At 43.4% G+C, this 17,947-nt stretch overlaps 2 protein-coding genes across 5 annotated transcripts in view; one reads left to right on the forward strand and one right to left on the reverse strand.

Annotated features, from left to right (window-relative positions):
• Positions 1–17,947, forward strand: part of LOC141762077 (uncharacterized) — a 296,685-nt gene that overhangs the window by 248,315 nt on the left and 30,423 nt on the right. Inside the window, exon 10 of one of the 2 annotated variants that reach the window (XR_012592719.1) lies at positions 4,883–4,925. The exons of the other annotated variant lie outside the window; for it this stretch is intronic. The gene's annotated coding sequence lies outside the window, so the exon portion shown is untranslated. Of the gene's footprint in view, positions 1–4,882; positions 4,926–17,947 lie in introns of those variants that run through there. 2 annotated transcript variants of the gene reach the window in all.
• The window catches only part of sox5 (SRY-box transcription factor 5), a 244,146-nt gene that overhangs the window by 166,176 nt on the left and 60,023 nt on the right, over positions 1–17,947 (reverse strand). The window lies entirely within an intron of this gene.

The following is a 17,947-nucleotide window of genomic DNA, read 5'->3' on the forward strand; positions in this document are numbered from 1 at the left end:
CCATTGGGTCAAAAGATATCACCATGAAGCACAACTTAGTGGAACAAATGTGCTTAGCAATTATGCGTCTGTGACATCGGGGTATTTGTGTTGTTTGTTGTATGGACAAGGACGCATCTCGGTACTTTGACCCCTTCTCAGAGCAGCCCAACAGCTATTCAAACTAAGGGTTCCTTTTGAAATACAACATCACTACTTTCTTTTACCAAGTCCAAATCAACACGGGTAATTAGAATTATATAAACAAGGAAGAATGAGGCCTTTTCTGTTGCGCCTTTGTGAGACAGAATGGGTAGATTGCATTTTCTGATGGATGTCAATAGGAACACCAGATACACGGTTGTGAGACCTTGTACAGACCTTGTACAGACCTTGAAACAAACACACAAACATGTTACGGAGGCAAACATCCTACTGCCATTATGTCCTTTTCTCTCGGGCTCTCAAACCAAAAAATCTACAGCAGTGTCTTGTCTTGCCTGCTCGGTCCTGTCTGGTGTAGCAGCCTGTTCAAATCTGGCCTCATGTGGGCAGTTTATACCAAATGACTGGTCCTTATTAAACCTATTACATCGCTTTCATGTTGTGTAGATAAGGAAAATCTGTCCTGGGATCAATAAGGCCTTATTCAGACTGCCAGCCCAAATCCGTTTTTTGGCATATCCAGATTGTATCCAGATTGATTTTTAGAAAGTCTGGAAGCATAAAACCACATGAAATGCAATTTTTTTTGTCAAATCGGATCCAAACCACAATTGGAGGTGGTTTGAAATGCGATTCCAATCGGAGCTCTACAGATGCGTCTCCGTCTGGACGCTCTGGCCGCTACAATGATTTTAAAGCGTCTTTTTGAGTATCGCAACATCTCCAACAAGTGTGGAGATAGGTCTTGCTAGGCTGGACTACTCGCAATGCGACACACACATACAAACACATCTCTCAAAAATCTGTCAAGTGCAACTAAATATTTTCATTGGTCGCACCGGTGCGCCTGGCATTTAGCAGGTGTGTCTCTGTGTGTATGAGTGAAACCGTGCTCTGTACTCCCTCCTGGAATGACAGCAACCCCCGGTGAGATTATCCTGACCCAACATCGATAAAACGGCCAACATTATGCATTGCATTTATTGCAAAGAGTGCAGCCAAAGCATGGCTGGGAACAGTGCTTTTGCTGTCGGAAGCATCAACGTTCCAAATTGAAATAATAGACTGTATATAAGAAGTGGACGTAGTCCCCGTGACGTCACCTATAGGTTTGTGGACTTTGAAGCCTTGAATTTGTCATTTTGGCCGTCGCCGTCTTGTTTTTTTAATCTCAAGTTTACAATATTTACTGAGGTAATAAATCAAGTGAGAAGTAGGCTCATTTTCTCATAGACTTCTATACAATCAGACTTCTTTTTGCAACCAGAGGAGTCGCCCACTGCTGGTCAGTAGAGAGAATGCAAGTTTAAGGCACTTCCACATCGGCTTCACTTTTCAGATCCGGCGGTTGCCCACTGATTGCAAAAAGAAACACGTCCAGTGCCGTGACACATGGATGGCCATCAGAGCAGCCCCCTTCCACGCGGCGGTTCAGCGCCAGGCAGCAGCATTAATTTAATTACATGTTTATTATCGAGGTTGTAGTTTCCAGTGGTGTTGAACTATACTGCATTATATTGAGAGGGGTAATGCTTTTTATTAATGTTTTGTAATAAGCGTTAGTTAATAGGTAATAAGGCCCTTATAAGTCGTGATAAAATGTTTATTAATATATGTGTTAATAAGACTATATAAGTGTAAATAAGAGCATTATAAACTTTAATTTACAAGCACTTAATAAGAAACTTATTAAGAGTTTATAAACTGCTTAAGAATGTTAATAAAAGCCTTATGAGTTTCTTAGAATTGTTTATAATAGCATTACAAACTCATTTATTTATTTTAACTAACTTTTTTGTTTGCTTTTTGTAAGATTAATACATACTTTATTAAGCATTTATTAACAGTTAACTATGCTTTTTTGCAGGTACCGTCTCTAAAGCGAGTACAATGCTTATTAAGGGTAATAAACCATTTATTATGCACTAATTAACAGTTCCTTTTAAGATTATTTTTGAGCATTTTTCTGCTTTTATTAGATACACCTAATTATGACATGCAGGCCGAAGCCTTAGTACATCAATACATTTAGTTTGTGTTTACCACTCTCAATGCCATTTTCTCTCCGTTATTAATCTATTAGGGCGGCTGTGGCTCAGAGGGTAGAGCAGGTTGTCCACCAATCGGAAGGTCGGTGGTTCGATCCCCGGCTGCTCCGGGTCACATGTCGATGTGTCCTTGAGCAAGACACTTAACCCCAAATTGCTCCCGGAGGCATAGCCATCGGTGTGTGAATGAGTATTTAGATTAAATCCTGATGGGCAAAGTTGGCACCTTAGTAGCCTCTGCCATCAGTGTATGAATGTGTGTGTGAATGGGTGAATACTGACATGTAGTGTAAAGCGCTTTGAGTGGTCGGAAGACTAGAAAAGCGCTATATAAGTCCAAGTCCAAGTCCATTAAAGAGCTCCAACATAAACAAGAAAAATGTGGAATTTTTTTATTTCTAAGATGTCATTTGGGGGACTTGAGCATCTTTCTGACATGGTTTATAATCTGTAAATGCTTTGCCAATATTTTTATGTAAAAGTTACTTTGCCAATCTGCTTACTTTGGATATCACCACTCTCTGCAAGGCTCTCAGCTGCCACATTACAAATAGTGACCCGATTATTAAATCCTTACATATACTGTAATATTTTTGCATTTTACTTGCAATCATTTGTCTTGTGAATGTTATGTATTGTTTGTATGTATACTGCTTTTACTTCACAGCATGATGCAGTAAACCAGCCCTAACCTGATGTATTATCCTGAATGTGATGTCATGTAGGATGGATGCCAAATAATGTGGGAGCATTGCATCTCTATCTGTAACGGTCATGTTTGAACGAGTAAACACGGACAGCCAAAAAGCTATTCAACTACTTTAACAGCAGGACAAACCCAGTAATGTTTGATAATGGCAGAGATTGTAGCATTATAGGTGATACTGTAGGTAACATCGTGATGGACAGAGGTAATGAAAGATTAGGAGAAAAGGCCAAAGTGAAACGCTCAGGCTTGTTTTCCTCTATTCTCTCTCTCTCTCTCTCTGACAGTTGCTGTACCATTAACACCGCCTCCACAATTAGTGTCTTCTCACCGGCTACACACTCACGCACACACACAGACGCACAAACACACACACACACACACGGTGACACCCCAGGGCCCTGCACAACCCAAACAGCATAATTAGACATCCCCTAAACAAAGCACACACTCTGTAATTACTCTGTAATGTTACATAGCACAGGGGACGCAACAAAAGCCATTTTCCCCTGGATCAACCGGTGGCACACACACACAAACACACACACACACACACACACACACACACACACACACACACACACACACACACACACACACACACACACACACACACACACACACACACACACACACACACACACACACACACACACACACACACTATACTCTTGTCCCATGTGTCTGTGACTGTGTACATTTCTATTGATTTCACCAGACAGAGAATTCCCACTGGCTGTTGTCTGGCTTGTGAGGACATGGTAAGTGTGTGTGTGTGTGTGTGTGTGTGTGTGTGTGTGTGTGTGTGTGTGTGTGTGTGTGTGTGTGTGTGTGTGCAGCAAGTACTGTATCTATCGGTATGTGTGTGTGTGGTTGCTTACATAAATGCATGTGTGTGTGTGTGTGTGTCTGCACTCGACAGCACATGAAAAGGCAGAGCAATTGAACGTCTTCATCTTGTGTTGCTCAGTCCAGAGAGGCAGCCATGCTAAGCACAGAAGGTGCGCTCACACGCGCTCACACACACACACACACACACACTCTCTCTCTCTCTCTCTCTGTCTCGTTGCTTCCTCGTCTCCAGGACGGGACATGACTAATTTCTCCAAACAGAGCGACAGCGTAAACACACTGCGCTGATACCGCTGTTGACAGGGCTCCCCTCAGCTCCAACAATCTCCCGTACCACCACCACCACCCCCAAAAACACACCCACTCTCCTCCTCCTCCTCCTCCTCCTCCTCCTCCTCCTCCTCCTCCTCCTCCTCCCCTTTTTTCCGCCTCTGTGCCCCTAAGTCAGTGCAGATATTGCTCCAAGTCCAGCGGCAGTAAATTAAATCTCTGTGCCAAGCCAAGTAGTGTGAAATCACATTAGATCTTAATCAGGGACTATTGTGTTTGCCTTGTTGGTTGTTTTTTTTCCTATTATTATGGGTGTTATCTTTTGTTGTGTGCAGTTTTATTTCACAATGTGTAAGCCATCACAGGGGGAAATATCTGTGAGTAACTTTAAGTTCTGACTTCTTGCTAAGTGTCCCTAAAGGGGACATATCCTGCTCATTTTCAGGTTCATATTTGTGTTTTGGGGTTTCTACCAGAACATGTTTATATGTCTTAGTCAGGGCTTTCAAAGTTAACGCAGTAATAACGTGTTAATGCTAAAGTGACTTGCGTCATATGAAACTAGAAAACCTAATGAATCCATTGGTACCAACCATGTCATACTAGTTTGTCGCGAAGGAGGTTAAATAACGCTCCAAACGTACGCTAAATTTTGGCGAGGAAAAACTGCCATGACCTTTCAAAGGGGTCCCTTGACCTCTGACCTCAAGATATGTGAATGTAAATGGGTTCTCTGGGTACCCACAAGTCTCCCCTTTACAGACATGCCCACTTTATGATAATCACATGCAGTTTGGGGGCAACTCATAGTCAAGTCAGCACACTGACACACTGACAGCTGTTGTTGCCTGTTGGGCTGCAGTTTGCCATGTTATGATTTGAGCATATTTTTTATGCTAAATGCATCCTGTGAGGGTTTCTGGACAATATTTGCCATTGTTTTGTGTTATTAATTGATTGACTTTTTGCAAAAAGCAGCATATTTGGCCACTCCCATGTTGATAAGAGTATTAAATACTTGACAAATCTCCCTTTAATGTACATTTGGAACAGATAAAAAATGTGTGATTAATTTGGAGTTATTCACGATTAACTATGGACAATCATGCGATTAATCCAGATTAAATATTTTAATCAACTGACAGCCTTAGTTTTAATGTTCAAAAAACAAATTTTTCCTCACACACTGTCTGAATATATATGTATTCACCCTCTGTCTGAAACTTTCAGTTTTACTGTGTTGTCCACTGTGTTTCCACAAAGAGAGCTCTGCATGATCAATAAAGTCACTTTTCATCACTGTTATTTCTCCTTTGAAGTTCAGGTGTGTGATGTCAAATTATGAGTGACTTCACTAGATAACAAGAGCCCGTGAAGGATGAGCGTGACACCATGAATGCTCTCCACGTTATGAGCTCCCTTTAATGAGCTACACCACACTTTACAACAAATAAAAATGAACTCTCTCCCTCTAATGATGTCTGTTCGGCTTAAAGACCTTCCTCTTCTTCCTTATCTCACTCTGAGCCAATCAACGCAACTTAACAAGTCTTCTTCATCACCAAGTTAACAATCATAGGCATTACTCAACTAGTCAAAGATGTAGACGGAACGATAAGACATACTGTAGAACAGTGATTCCCAACCAGGGGTACTAGAGTTACTTCTGCATTTGCCAGGGAGGTATGTCTAAAGATGTGGAGAAGTAATTTGAAAAAAAGAGAAAACAAATTATGATTTGATTTAAAAAATATTGAGATGTGATTCCTGAACATCACCTGTTGCAATTGAGAGAGCATGAAAACTAGTTAGCAAGCCAGCTGAGAAGTCTAAATCGTGAGCTTAAAGGTGCTAAATTCGAGATTGGGAGCATCTCTATTGCCTCTCAACATGGCGACCAGCTAACGGTGCTGACAGAGCTAACAGTGTTAACCTGAGAGTGAACGAGAGGGTGGGTGCTACGCTTCTGCAATGACGGCGTTAGTCAGGACGCCGTTAGCGGCTGTAACCGCTATATGAGAGCAGACCGGCGGCCGTGAGCTTACCAGTGGGGCAGGTTCACTAAAAGCATGCACGGCCAGCCCGGCTATAAAGAAATTCTGAGTCGGCTAACACTCATACGATTTTGTCGACTAAGCGATTAGTTGATTTAATCGACAGATCTGTAAAACTAAAAGTTTCTCAACTACAATCACACAAAAACACCACTTTAAATATTGAGTTTACCAGAGATGTGCTCATAAGTTTCTTGGAAATAAGTCATTCAGCATGAAAAAAAGCATAAAAAATGACTAATCGAAGACCGAAACGACCAATTAGTCGACTAATAAAATTATTTTTTTGTCATATTTGCTCAAACTATCACTATATCCTGACAGTAGTACATGACACAGATAATCTGTGAAAAAAAAAATCTGCAAGATTTCAACTGCACCCGAAGGAAAACAACCGATCGGGGCTAAGGAGTCTCTAACACAGCTGTCAATCACTGCTCGTGAAGCTTGTGAAGCTTGTTTCTCACCTCAAATGTTTTCAGAAACATACTTCAGTGTACTGTTTAGCTGTGAAATGACCCGTTGTGACCCGGCAGCTATGTTGAAGACAGTCAATCCAAAACCAAGCACGCGGCCTTATCAACCAGGTCAACCTGCTGCCTCCACTTTCATCTTATGGTCCTGCAGCTCCTAACTGTCATCATATTTTCATTGTTGGTATGACAAAAGTCAATGTAATTTTGATTTTTTTGTAGCTTTTAGCTGAAATGACAGTTGATTTCATAGCATCCCTTTAGGATATTTTAAAGGTGTTTTCAAAAATTGATGGTTGCCAACAAGAAAATGAGCATGCTCTTTTTCATTTCCTGAGATGTGTTCCTGAGATCTGTCTGGAGCTGTCAAAAGCTCGGTTCATGTCGTACAACCTGCTAAAAGTTCTACTGAACAAAGTTATAAAAAATAAACTTCTATGCAACTGGAACATCGATTCTTCTCCATTTGTTTTTGATCATTTCCTCCATCTCTGACTGAAGGCCACGAGCATATACACGATGTTATATGAATACATTAGCACATAATGGTTAGGTGACCTAAGACCTCCCTAACACGACCTTCAGAGAAGCATTGTCTGTGCACACAATCTGGATGGGCTGACAGGACATTGAGCTGTCAAGAGTATTCATGCGGAGGCTCTGGCAATAATGAACACATGTCTGACCGTCGCACCGGAGCCTTGACTGCATTGTTGATGGTCACACTGAAGCCCGACTCTTTAAAAACACACATGCTGTTATGTTGACACCTGAATTTCGAGCACTTATACAATACAGATGCAAAATCAAGGCCTGGAGTAATGACGACATTCAACGGCACAAAGGAGAGAAGAATTCTTCAAACTCTTTTTTTTTATATAACAAGGATTTAGAAACAACTTTCACTGAAGTTATAGTCGATGTTAGACAATCAAGTAAGGTGTGAGTTATGGTGAGGTAAAGAAAAGACAAGAAAACACGTGTTTACAATGAAAAGGTCACAAAAACATTTCAGGGGTTGGGAATTGAACTCGGGGGTCAGTGGAGATGAAAGAAAAATCTATACGTCCGTCCACCGCCATGACCCCACGAGCATCCGCTTTCCTCTGCTCGACTTCAATGTCACACTGCTGCATCTTTCTATTTGTGTTTCCCGCACGTAAATGCAACCCCGATGGAGGAGAAGCAGAGCACATAGTAACAAAGAAAAAGCTCCCACGGACAAACTAGTTAAACGTGTGATTTCTCCTCCATAAATGTATAGAGCTCATCTTGCCCGCTGACGTCCTGCTATATGTGGACACAGCGTGCTTCTTTATGTGCTTTTATGTGTTGTACTGTATATGTGTGTGTGTGACCTCGTGTGCCCGCCCGCATTAGCACATTTGTGTGAGTCAGTAGCTGCTGCGTGTCTTGTCAACACACTTCCCCAACTGAACAGATAGTGCTGTTATCATTTATTGTATTACAGTTTTACAGCTCTGCATCAAAATGATCCACAATGTGCAAAAAGAAAGTGTATTTCTTAAAGACACAGTGTGTAGGATTTGGTTACATCTAGTGGTGTGGTTGCAGATTGCAACCAACTCAGTACAAAACCATGGTAACGCCGTTAACCTTAACCATAATAACACTACTTTAGGAGCAACGGAAGTCAGACGGCGGCTGGCAGGTACCACGGTTTTGCACTCTGCGGCTCACGTTAACGCAGTTTCACAAGCGTGTCGGAGAACTACGGTGGCCTTCAGGTAACGCAAAAACGCTCAAGCCCCCCAGGAAGTATGCTGGGCTTTGAAGCAAATTTGACATAGTGGCCAAATGGTGGAATTAAAACGTCAGGGTCGTTCAAGTGATGCCACTGGGCCCAAAAATACTTTTTTCCCATAGACTTACATTGGGAAAGAGACGAAAAGTTACACAATGTTCCTTTAAATATTTTGGCGAGTAAAGCTGGCTACTCTGAACACGGCAAATCTCATTTAACCTTCTTCTTAGTTCAGGTTACTGTGCTAATATGAGCTTTTGGGGCAACATGGTGAATTATGGGAAGTGTTACACTGCATCACCAAAATAAATAATTTCATTGAAAGCTACAAATTTTGATGTGCAATCTTACAAATTCGGCAAATCTGAGTGGAAAGAGAGAGTGAGAGTGACAGACTTGGTGTAAGGAGGGGAAAAGCCTCTTTTCCAGCCCTCTGCTCTGACATGGCTTACCTAACATGCTTTAGCTGATCACATTGCAGCAGAACAGTACATGAAAACATGAAAAGAAGGACTACGCACGTTCGAGAGCGGCGAGCCAGCCTTGATACGCAAACACACACACACACATCCGAACAAAAACATCGACAGAATAAAGGCCTGTGCGTACTTATGTGCGAGTGAAGGCCTGTTGACAAAGTGTGCGTTTGTCTCAGTACGGAGGCCATACATTACTTTTCATACAATGCAGATGTGCTCCTTTCCAAGCTGCCTTCCTCTTCCTCCCTCAACCTCTCCGTCGTCCTATTATCTCCTGTTTTGTCTCACTCTTCTTCCCCTTTTCTCTCAGAAACAAGGGACACTCCATCAATTTTCATAGTTCTCCCTCGCCCTGCCAATGCCATCGGAGCAGAGAACCGCAAACAGACAAAAGGACACTAAAAAAAGTGAAATTATTGATTTGATGTCAGTGTCAATTAGAGGGAAGAGAGGAGAAGAGCAGCACAGAGAGATCAAGGAGAGAGAGGAGAGAGACTGAAAGTGAACTGTTGGCATCACACAGGTAAAGCTAACGGAGGCGTGGAAAAATACAAATGTAGACCGATGAAGAAATGTCTATAAAAGCTAAAAATATTGACTATATGAATGTTAATATGCTTGCAAAGACAGTATATAGGTGTATGTGTGTCCCACATTGGTGTGTGAAAGAGCTTGTCACTGCTAGTGGCGATGAACACATCACTTCTGTACCAATGCACACTGGGAATAGCAGCAACAGCATCATACAAACACAGAAATGCGAAAACATGCCAGAGAATGCCCATCAGCTATAAGGGGATTCACAGATTATATTTATAATCTTATTTTTGATTCGTAATTCCCCTTCCTGTTGTTTTTTATCTTTATTTTGAAAATCTTTATGGAGGATGGAATGCAATGCGGAGGCCTAAAAAAGACACGGAAATCTCACTTTCTACAATATGGCACCTGAAGTTGGTCCAGGTAGAGATAGAATTCTCTTATATGACATTATAATCCTGCTTGTCTTGCTTAAGGACAATTCAGCAGGCCAAAGATGTTTGCCATTACGGGGACTTGCAAGCAAACCAGGGCGAGCTTTAGCCGAGCATGACATGCATGCATGCATAATAAAAGATCTGCTTGATGAAATTGTGAGTGACAGATGTTGTGGAAAGGAGACACAGTATTGATCTCCTCCACAACATCAGAGGTAGAGGAGGAGGAGAGGAAGGAAGAGGAGTATGGATGAATAACTAACCTGTGATAAAACATCAGAATCTAATGCTTTTACTCAACCTTAAATCGACTGCATCTCAAAAGGGTCAGTTCACCCAAATTACAAAAAGAAAATCATATTTTCACTTAACTCTAGTGGCATCTGGAGATTTTGAGATACAGTATCTGTCTCCCCAATACAATAAAGGTGAATGGATTTTTGTTTGTGGTGCTTACAGTATAGAAAATCTGAATCTAAAAAAAATAAACAGCAACATTTCATACCAGAAAGAAGGCCCTGTTAATGTGGATCGCACAAAGAACAGAACAGAAAGTAGGTCAGATGAAAACTGAATGCAATTCCATTCACGTGTCAATTTACGCTCATTACATGCATGCAGTCGTTTCAAAATAAACTTCTGTCTTCACAGGAAACAACTTGGTTAGGTTAAGGTAACAAAACTACTTAGTTAGGTTTAGGAAAATATCGTGGTTTGGGGTAGAATAACTCCGGAAGTGGCGTTATTTAAGTACAGATGTTACATGACAAATACATCAATGTTTGGGTTAAAATAACTCCGGAAGTAGCGTAACCAAAGTACGGATGTTACACGACAAAAAGTCAAAGTTTGGGTTAAATTAACTCCAAAAGTGGCGTTACTTAAGTAACAAATAAGTCAGAGTTGACTTCTGGTTTCACACGGGGTACAAACAGCGGTCTCATTGGCGAAAGTCTGGTGTTTTTTTAATGGAGCAGAGAGAGGGGGAGGTTCAGTGGGGGAAGGGAGGGAGGGAGAATGGTCAGGATCTGTGTTTGCCATCTGACTCCAGACTAGATACAGCTAGTGGAATGGTAAGTGTGTGTATTTATGCATGTGTTTGCATTTGTGCACATGTGTAGGAGATGGAAGGGCAGGGTGAGGATACTGTTATTTTTCAGAGGACATGATGCCTCATTGAACATCACACACACACACACACACGTAGAGTCAGACAAACGCACACACGCCGCGTGTCACTGCGCATTACTGTTGCTTTCTGTGGGCGCCGCGTCCAGACAATGACAAGCAGGCAGGAGCCACAGCATAATGAGAGAGAGCAGGGGCCTTCGCTTACACACACACACACACACACACACACACACTTCCACGCGCACACACACACGAACACAGAGGGCAGTCGGCTTCACTCCGTCCCCTAGCCTCTCAATTACCCAGCAGGCTTTTAGTGCCACTCCGCTCCACTACAGCAAATTACCCAGGGCCCTGTCTCACTTAGAGACCTGTGACTGTGTGTGAGTGTGTGTGTGTGTGAGTGTGTTTTGGTGGGTGTGGGTGCTTGACAGAGGTAGAGCAAAAAGCGAGACTGTGTGTGTGTGTGTGTGTGTGTGTGTGTGTGGGTGTGTGTGTGTGTGTGTGTGTGTGTGTGTGTGTGTGTGTGTGTGTGTCGTGCGTGCTAAAGCGAGTGGCTCTGAAACAGTGGCTGGAGCCCAGCAGAGGCACGTGAAAAGCTAATAAAAGTGTTTGAATGCAACTGCCATTAGGCTAATACCTCTCCACAACTATGACACACACACACACAGACACACACACACACACACACACACACAGTATGAGAGAGGAGAGAAGAGGCGACAGGGTCAGCTGCGGTGCCCTCTCTTAGATCAAATGTAGCTCTCCGGCTGGCTGAGAGTGCTGGCTTTTATTGAATGAGATATTAAAGAGTTGTTAGCTCAAGAATACTGATACAAATGGCTACTGATGGCTATTTAATTGTATCGCAATTTGGTGCAACTTCAGAAAAATCGACACCCCCCCCTCCTTGCCATGATGCACACATTTTTGGACCGTCTGTGTTTGGGTAATTTCACAACCGTGTCAAAAGCCTGCTGGTTTAAGTGTAACACATATAATTTCCTACTGGACAGAAAATAATGCATAGAGCGTTGATTTTTAAGGTTCTCACTGGCCAGAAAAAACAACACATATTGTTCTAAATCATCATATTGCTGGACATCACACATTTACTGACAACAATTACAAATTTGCAGTGAAGAAGAGGAGGAAGCAACGTCACATGAACGTCACACGATGAGAATATTTGCCAACTCAATAACTCATCACCCATCATTATGTGGCTAGCACGACACGGAAACTGGTCTTGGGTCTTGAGGAGTTGTACACTACCATTTATTCGTCAACAAATAAACTGCACACATGTTTAGAGCTATAACTTTACTGCTACTGCTAACTTCAGACTCACCGTCACACACACACTCTCCATCTCTCCCTCTCGACTGAACGCTCGCTAACATTAAGCACACGACCCAGAGTTATTCCTTAAAGGAGTTTGCTATTTGTATAACACATTTTAGTTTAAAAAATCGTATAAATACATAATCCCCGGATGCTTAGGCACGGAGAGGAGTCAACTTAGGCCCATCGGGGCCGCCAGCTTGCAATGTACTGGAAAAGTTAAGGGAACACCCAAGTTACTACAATTCATCCTTAAGGGGACATGAATGTATGTACTAAATTTCATGGCAATCCAACTTATAGTTGCTGAGACATTTCAGTCTGGACCAAAGTGGTGGACAGACCGATATTGCTAAAAATGTTATGTTTGAACTTGATGTGGGTGTTCCAAACTAGATCAGGAGAACAGGACGGCAGCTACTGGAGACTCTCTCCTAACAATACTGGCATTGCACCATTTTCACTGTCTGAGGTGTCTAATCTCGTCATAATACCTGGTAATGAATGCAGGCCTTCGGTAACTTGAACACACAGTACTTGCTTGCTCAACAGCAATCTCAAAAGCTACACGGTCTAATTTATTTCTGCCTAGAGGTTCAATTTGAATGGCCTAACACGTTATACTGTGTTATATTAGCATTGGTTCGCTTCAGTCACTGGCACGAGGCCAGTAGCCAAGTGTTGAACTACAGCACTCGGCCTTTTGTGAATTCATAAATTCATAAAACTAATTGTGCTAAGCGGAGAGTAGTAGTATTTATTTCTCCTTTTCCACACTGCCACATATCAATATCTTACTTTCACTCTCTAAACAGTTGCTGCTGGTGTTGTAGGTGTCACTTTTACTTTCAAGAAGTTGGTTTAAACAGTTGTTACCATTGTTTGGCCTCTTATATTAGCTGCTGAGAGACATAAAAGAAATAACACACAAAGACTCTGACACACGCACCACAATTTCACTTAAATTGACAACACGACATGAAATCAAATAACATTGCCAAGGAGACGATTTGTGCCAGAATAAGATAAAGATAAGTTCAATTGGTTAGAGTGAGTCAGACAGAGGAGGCAGTGTGTGTTTGTGTCTGTGAGCCGTTGCGAGTACACACACATTTTTCTTTTTTTTTCGCCTTGTTAGCTGTGTTTGTGTCCAAGTTCATGTGCACTCGAAAATGTTTGTGTGTTAGCATGTACATGTATGTGTGCCTGTGCTGTACATGCCTTTACTGGGTGTGTGTGTGTGTGTGTGTGTATTAAGAGATGTATTAATTAAGCAGCAGCTCGGCCCTGGTGCTGGGGTGAGAGACGCAGAGGGAGGCCAACAGAGAGACAGACCGGGAGAGAGAGAGAAAGAGAGGATCAAAGCAGGGGTCTGTGGCCAGGGGGCCCCCTCTGTGCTTAGATGAAATGCGGCGGCTGCAAGCTTTAAAGACTTCCTGCCATTAGCCTGGACCTTGTCCCCTCGCAGGCCTGGACCTCCTCCTGCTACTCCCCCCCAAAACAATGACAGAGAAAGAGAGAAAGAGCGAGAGTGAGAGAGAGAGAGAGAGAGATAGGGAGACAAAGTACAATGACCATAATGACAGTTATATAAGTGAAAAAGACCCGCAGACAAAGCACACTGCTATTACCACAAACACAGCACAGCTTATAAATAGATAACTGATTGAGAGCCCACACTAGGATACATGTCAACAACATCTTTTTCTCTGCATTTTGGCCCTCGGCCCACACGATGCCAACATTTTTCACACCTGAAAATATAGCTTTCTGAATTCTGAAACACGGACATGGAAAATTGAGCTTTTGGAAAACGTTGCGGATGATGGACGACATAAGCCTCGTAGAGCTAAAAAGATAAGTCGATTAGCTGATTTGTCGATCAACAGAAGAATAATCCGCAACAATTTTTATCATCAATGAATTGTTGAAGTCATTTCTTAAAAGTGTACTGGTTCCAGCCTCTTAGGGCGCGTTCGGTTGAGCCGAACCCTAGAGCGTTTACCTCCTTTGTTTGGGTTGGTGTGAGCACCGGACCTCGAACTCTGGTGCGAAACCAAACAACCGCTCTCTGGTCTGCCTGGAAGGGGTGGCCTTGGATCACTGTTAAGTGAACTCTGGTGCGGTTCATTTCTGGTGTGAACACCATTCGAACCAGGAAGTGTACCTTTTATGTGTCAGTTTTGATTTTCCTGTTTTGGTGATTGGTGAACTAGTAGCCTATTTGCGCGTTTGCTACCACTAAATATGATGAATTTACTGTTTATCAGACCACAAATGAGACAATAATTTGCTAGCTAGCGCAGATATCACAAGAATGGGACGGACGTGAGGTCAAGTGACCTTGACCTAAATCCAATCGGTTCATCCTCGCATCTAAATGGATGTTTGTGCCAAATTTGAAGAAATTCCCTCAAGGCATTCCAGAGATATCATGTTCACGAGGATGGACCGGACGTAGGGACGGACGGAATGATGTAGACAACCCGAAAACATGATGCCTCTGGGCACAGCGGTCATCGTCACGGACGCATAAAAATAAGTGATTGAGAGTTCAAAAAGTTTGATCAAAAAGTAGAGTAGCTGGGATGTGTCTGTCCAACTCTTCACCATCAAACCAACAGGTTGTGATGCACAGTTTTGTTTGCTGACAAACGAGGACAAAAGAAGAATTCGATTTAGATTTATTCCATATTTTTTTTGTTGCTTTTGTTGCTGAAGATCTTTATGAAAATGTCCTGAAAACATAAATTTTCACGCATAAACTATGTTTTCAGATTTAGCCATCTTAGTGTGGACGTGGTCTGTAAAGGCATAAATAATGAAAGTATATTTTCACATACTTTATTCGAATTTGCATTCTCGCATAACCTGAACATTCATACTTGAGCGTGTGTGTGTAGTTTTTGTGGAAGTCTGGCCCCCTTAGAGCAAGCACCTCCACCTGGGCTGCATTAGGGAGAGGAAGTGTCTTTACTGTCCTTTTGCCAGGGCACACACACACAAATACATGAACACACACACACCTGACAGAGCCAGGGGCGCGATCTGACCATCTCTCTGGGCGGCGGCGAGCAGAGGAAGCTCACCAAGGGCTAACGAGGGAGGATCAAAGAGCGCATTACCATGCCTCCCCTCTTCCTCTCTCTCTCTCCGTCTCCATTCCTCTCTCCGCCGTTCACAAGCAATAAGAGGCCCGCCGGCCGCCTGTCCTTGTGCTTGTTAGGCGGTGACAATAGGACGTGCCCTGAGCCAAAGGAAATGAATTATTTACCCCGCTCCCTCTTGTACTCTTGAAGAAGGGAGAGAAAAAAAAAAATCCCTTTTCTTGTATTACCATTGAACTCATAGCCCTTGTATTACTCGCACGCCTTGTTCTGCGGCCTTAGATGTTAAACGCTCGGAATAATTCTGTTCCCCGCTGTCGGCGGAGATATCCGTCCCCGGCTCGCCTGCGCACACACAGAACGGAAAAAGGACGCATTACTTGAAGAGATATGTACATGCATTTTGTATAGACAAGGATACTTCGATGCACACACGCTCAATCTTTACACAGCTTTTCAGGGTGAACACACGAAGGGCAAGAGAGGGCGCCGGGACACGGCGAGGGCGATGCAGTGGAGGTTGGAGGGTAGGTGTTGTGGGTTGTGTGTGTGTGTGTGTATGTGTGTGTGTGTGGGAGGCTGCTCCTGACAAGCATACGTCTGCTAATTAATCTGATTATAAAGAGACAATTAAATTCACGACGAGACTTCATATCCCATGACCCCCGGCAGCGTGGCGAGACCGTCACAAGCTAACGCTGCCCTCGCCCAAGAGCTGACAAGAGTTGACATTGGCTGACACGAGTGCACCCGTACAATGTGTGTGTGTGTGTGTGTGTGTGTGTGTGTGTGTACTTTCTGCGCAGTACAATATGCCCTTGGTGAAGTGGCTTCCGTAATTATTTCACTTATATTCCCACACGTCCTCTCTTTCTCTCTCCCTTCCCCAATCACACTTTTTTCCTCATCGTAATTCTTCATCACACCCCTCTTCTTCTTCTTCTTCTTCGCCTCTCCTTTCTCATCCGTCCGCCCCTCCTTATTTTCTGTCTCCGCTTATCTGTCTTCCTCCCCTGTCCTCCGTCCTGGCCCTTCCTCTGTTCTTAGGAGCCGTAATGACTGTCTTTGAAACAAGGGGGAGTAATGGTCACCTTGATAATGATGATGGTCGCGTTGCGATACGAGAGGGGAGGCGGAGCGTAGCCTGTCAGCGCCGGCTCACCTCGCTTGCTCTCTTGTCCCGACGTCAGAGCGGGAGCGGAAACTAGCGAGCAGTAATACTGGAGATTGTTCTTTTTTCTTTTCTTTCTTTCTCCGTTCTCCTCGTTAGATCAATACTCAGAGACCTGGGGCCGACACAATGTGCTGCGGGCTACGCTGGGGCCTGTGCGGGCCCCAGACAATCTATCTCTATGCACTTCTACTGGTGGGGAGGAGGGTAAGGACATGAAAGCGCCTTCACTAGCTGCGCCAAAAGACTCATATATTTCTCACAGGGCATAAAAGGCCATTGTAAAAACGCCCTCTGTTCCCTTTCAAACATAAAACGTGTCAGACGGGCACAAAAGGATTCCAGTCGTCACAGAGAGCGAGGATCATTACCGAACGAGTCGGCAGAGCAGGCCATGCAAGGCGAGCGCAGGCAGCGCCGGCAATGAGAGGAAATCATGATTACAGGAATACAGAGAGGGGGAATGGGGTAAGAGTTTTGACGAGTAGCCTAAAAGAGGAGATGCAAAACAGAAGGAGGATGAATGGCCTTGAGGAGAGGATATACATCCACATGGCGGAACATTTCCAGGTAGTCCTTTATGCTTCAGGCAGCTCTGTGTCTTTCTCTCTCTGACTTCCTGTGTGTACAAACCTTGAGTTAGGGGAGCATCTGTTCTAAAAGCTCCTTTCTGGAGTCCTTGGACGGATAATGACTGCACCGCTGGTCTATTATCAAGCACACAGGCCTTGCATGCCGTTGTTCCAGCCTCTCCCAAACAGAGCTTTCACAATAGAGCCAGCTTTCTGGATTTCAATGGTCCCTTACCCCCCCATCCCCTCCTTTTCTCGGCACCCGACTGCAGGGAAACTGACCCCACGCATGACAGGCGAAGGAACTCAATTACTGGTAGGGTGCCACGGTCAAAGCGGTCTCAGTTCCGCGATGCCCAAACTGGCATAGTTGAGGTAGCAAATCACGGCGCTTGTAGGGAGGGTTGTCCCTCGTGAAGTATAACTGGAATTCGGTGGTTCCGCGGAGACAAAGGAGGAGAAATATTACGCTTTGGATATCAGTGCTGCTGAGACCCCTGACAAAAGAAGCTGATTGAGATTGACCTCTGCTATATGGCGTACAGCAGACAATGTTGTGTCCGTTACGAAAGCTTCCTTTATGCGATGAATCCTGGACAGCAATGACCTTCCGATCTGCGCCATTATCCCCCCCCCCAGAATTCTTTTCAGCTTTTAACGTAAAAGAGTTCGCAGCCATGGCCAAAATCAACAATATTTTACGAGAGAAAAAAAATCCTGGAACATAGAAAATAAAATAGTAGAGGTGGAATGACAAGGCTAGAAAGAAGCAGATATTTATCTGTATAAAAATAATAATATAATTCTGATTTCCCTGAATTAAAAGACGCAGATGTTCCGTATTTGATTATTTC

The sequence above is a fragment of the Sebastes fasciatus genome, chromosome 23 (assembly GCF_043250625.1).
Source record: "Sebastes fasciatus isolate fSebFas1 chromosome 23, fSebFas1.pri, whole genome shotgun sequence".
In the NCBI taxonomy this organism is placed as follows: domain Eukaryota; kingdom Metazoa; phylum Chordata; class Actinopteri; order Perciformes; family Sebastidae; genus Sebastes; species Sebastes fasciatus.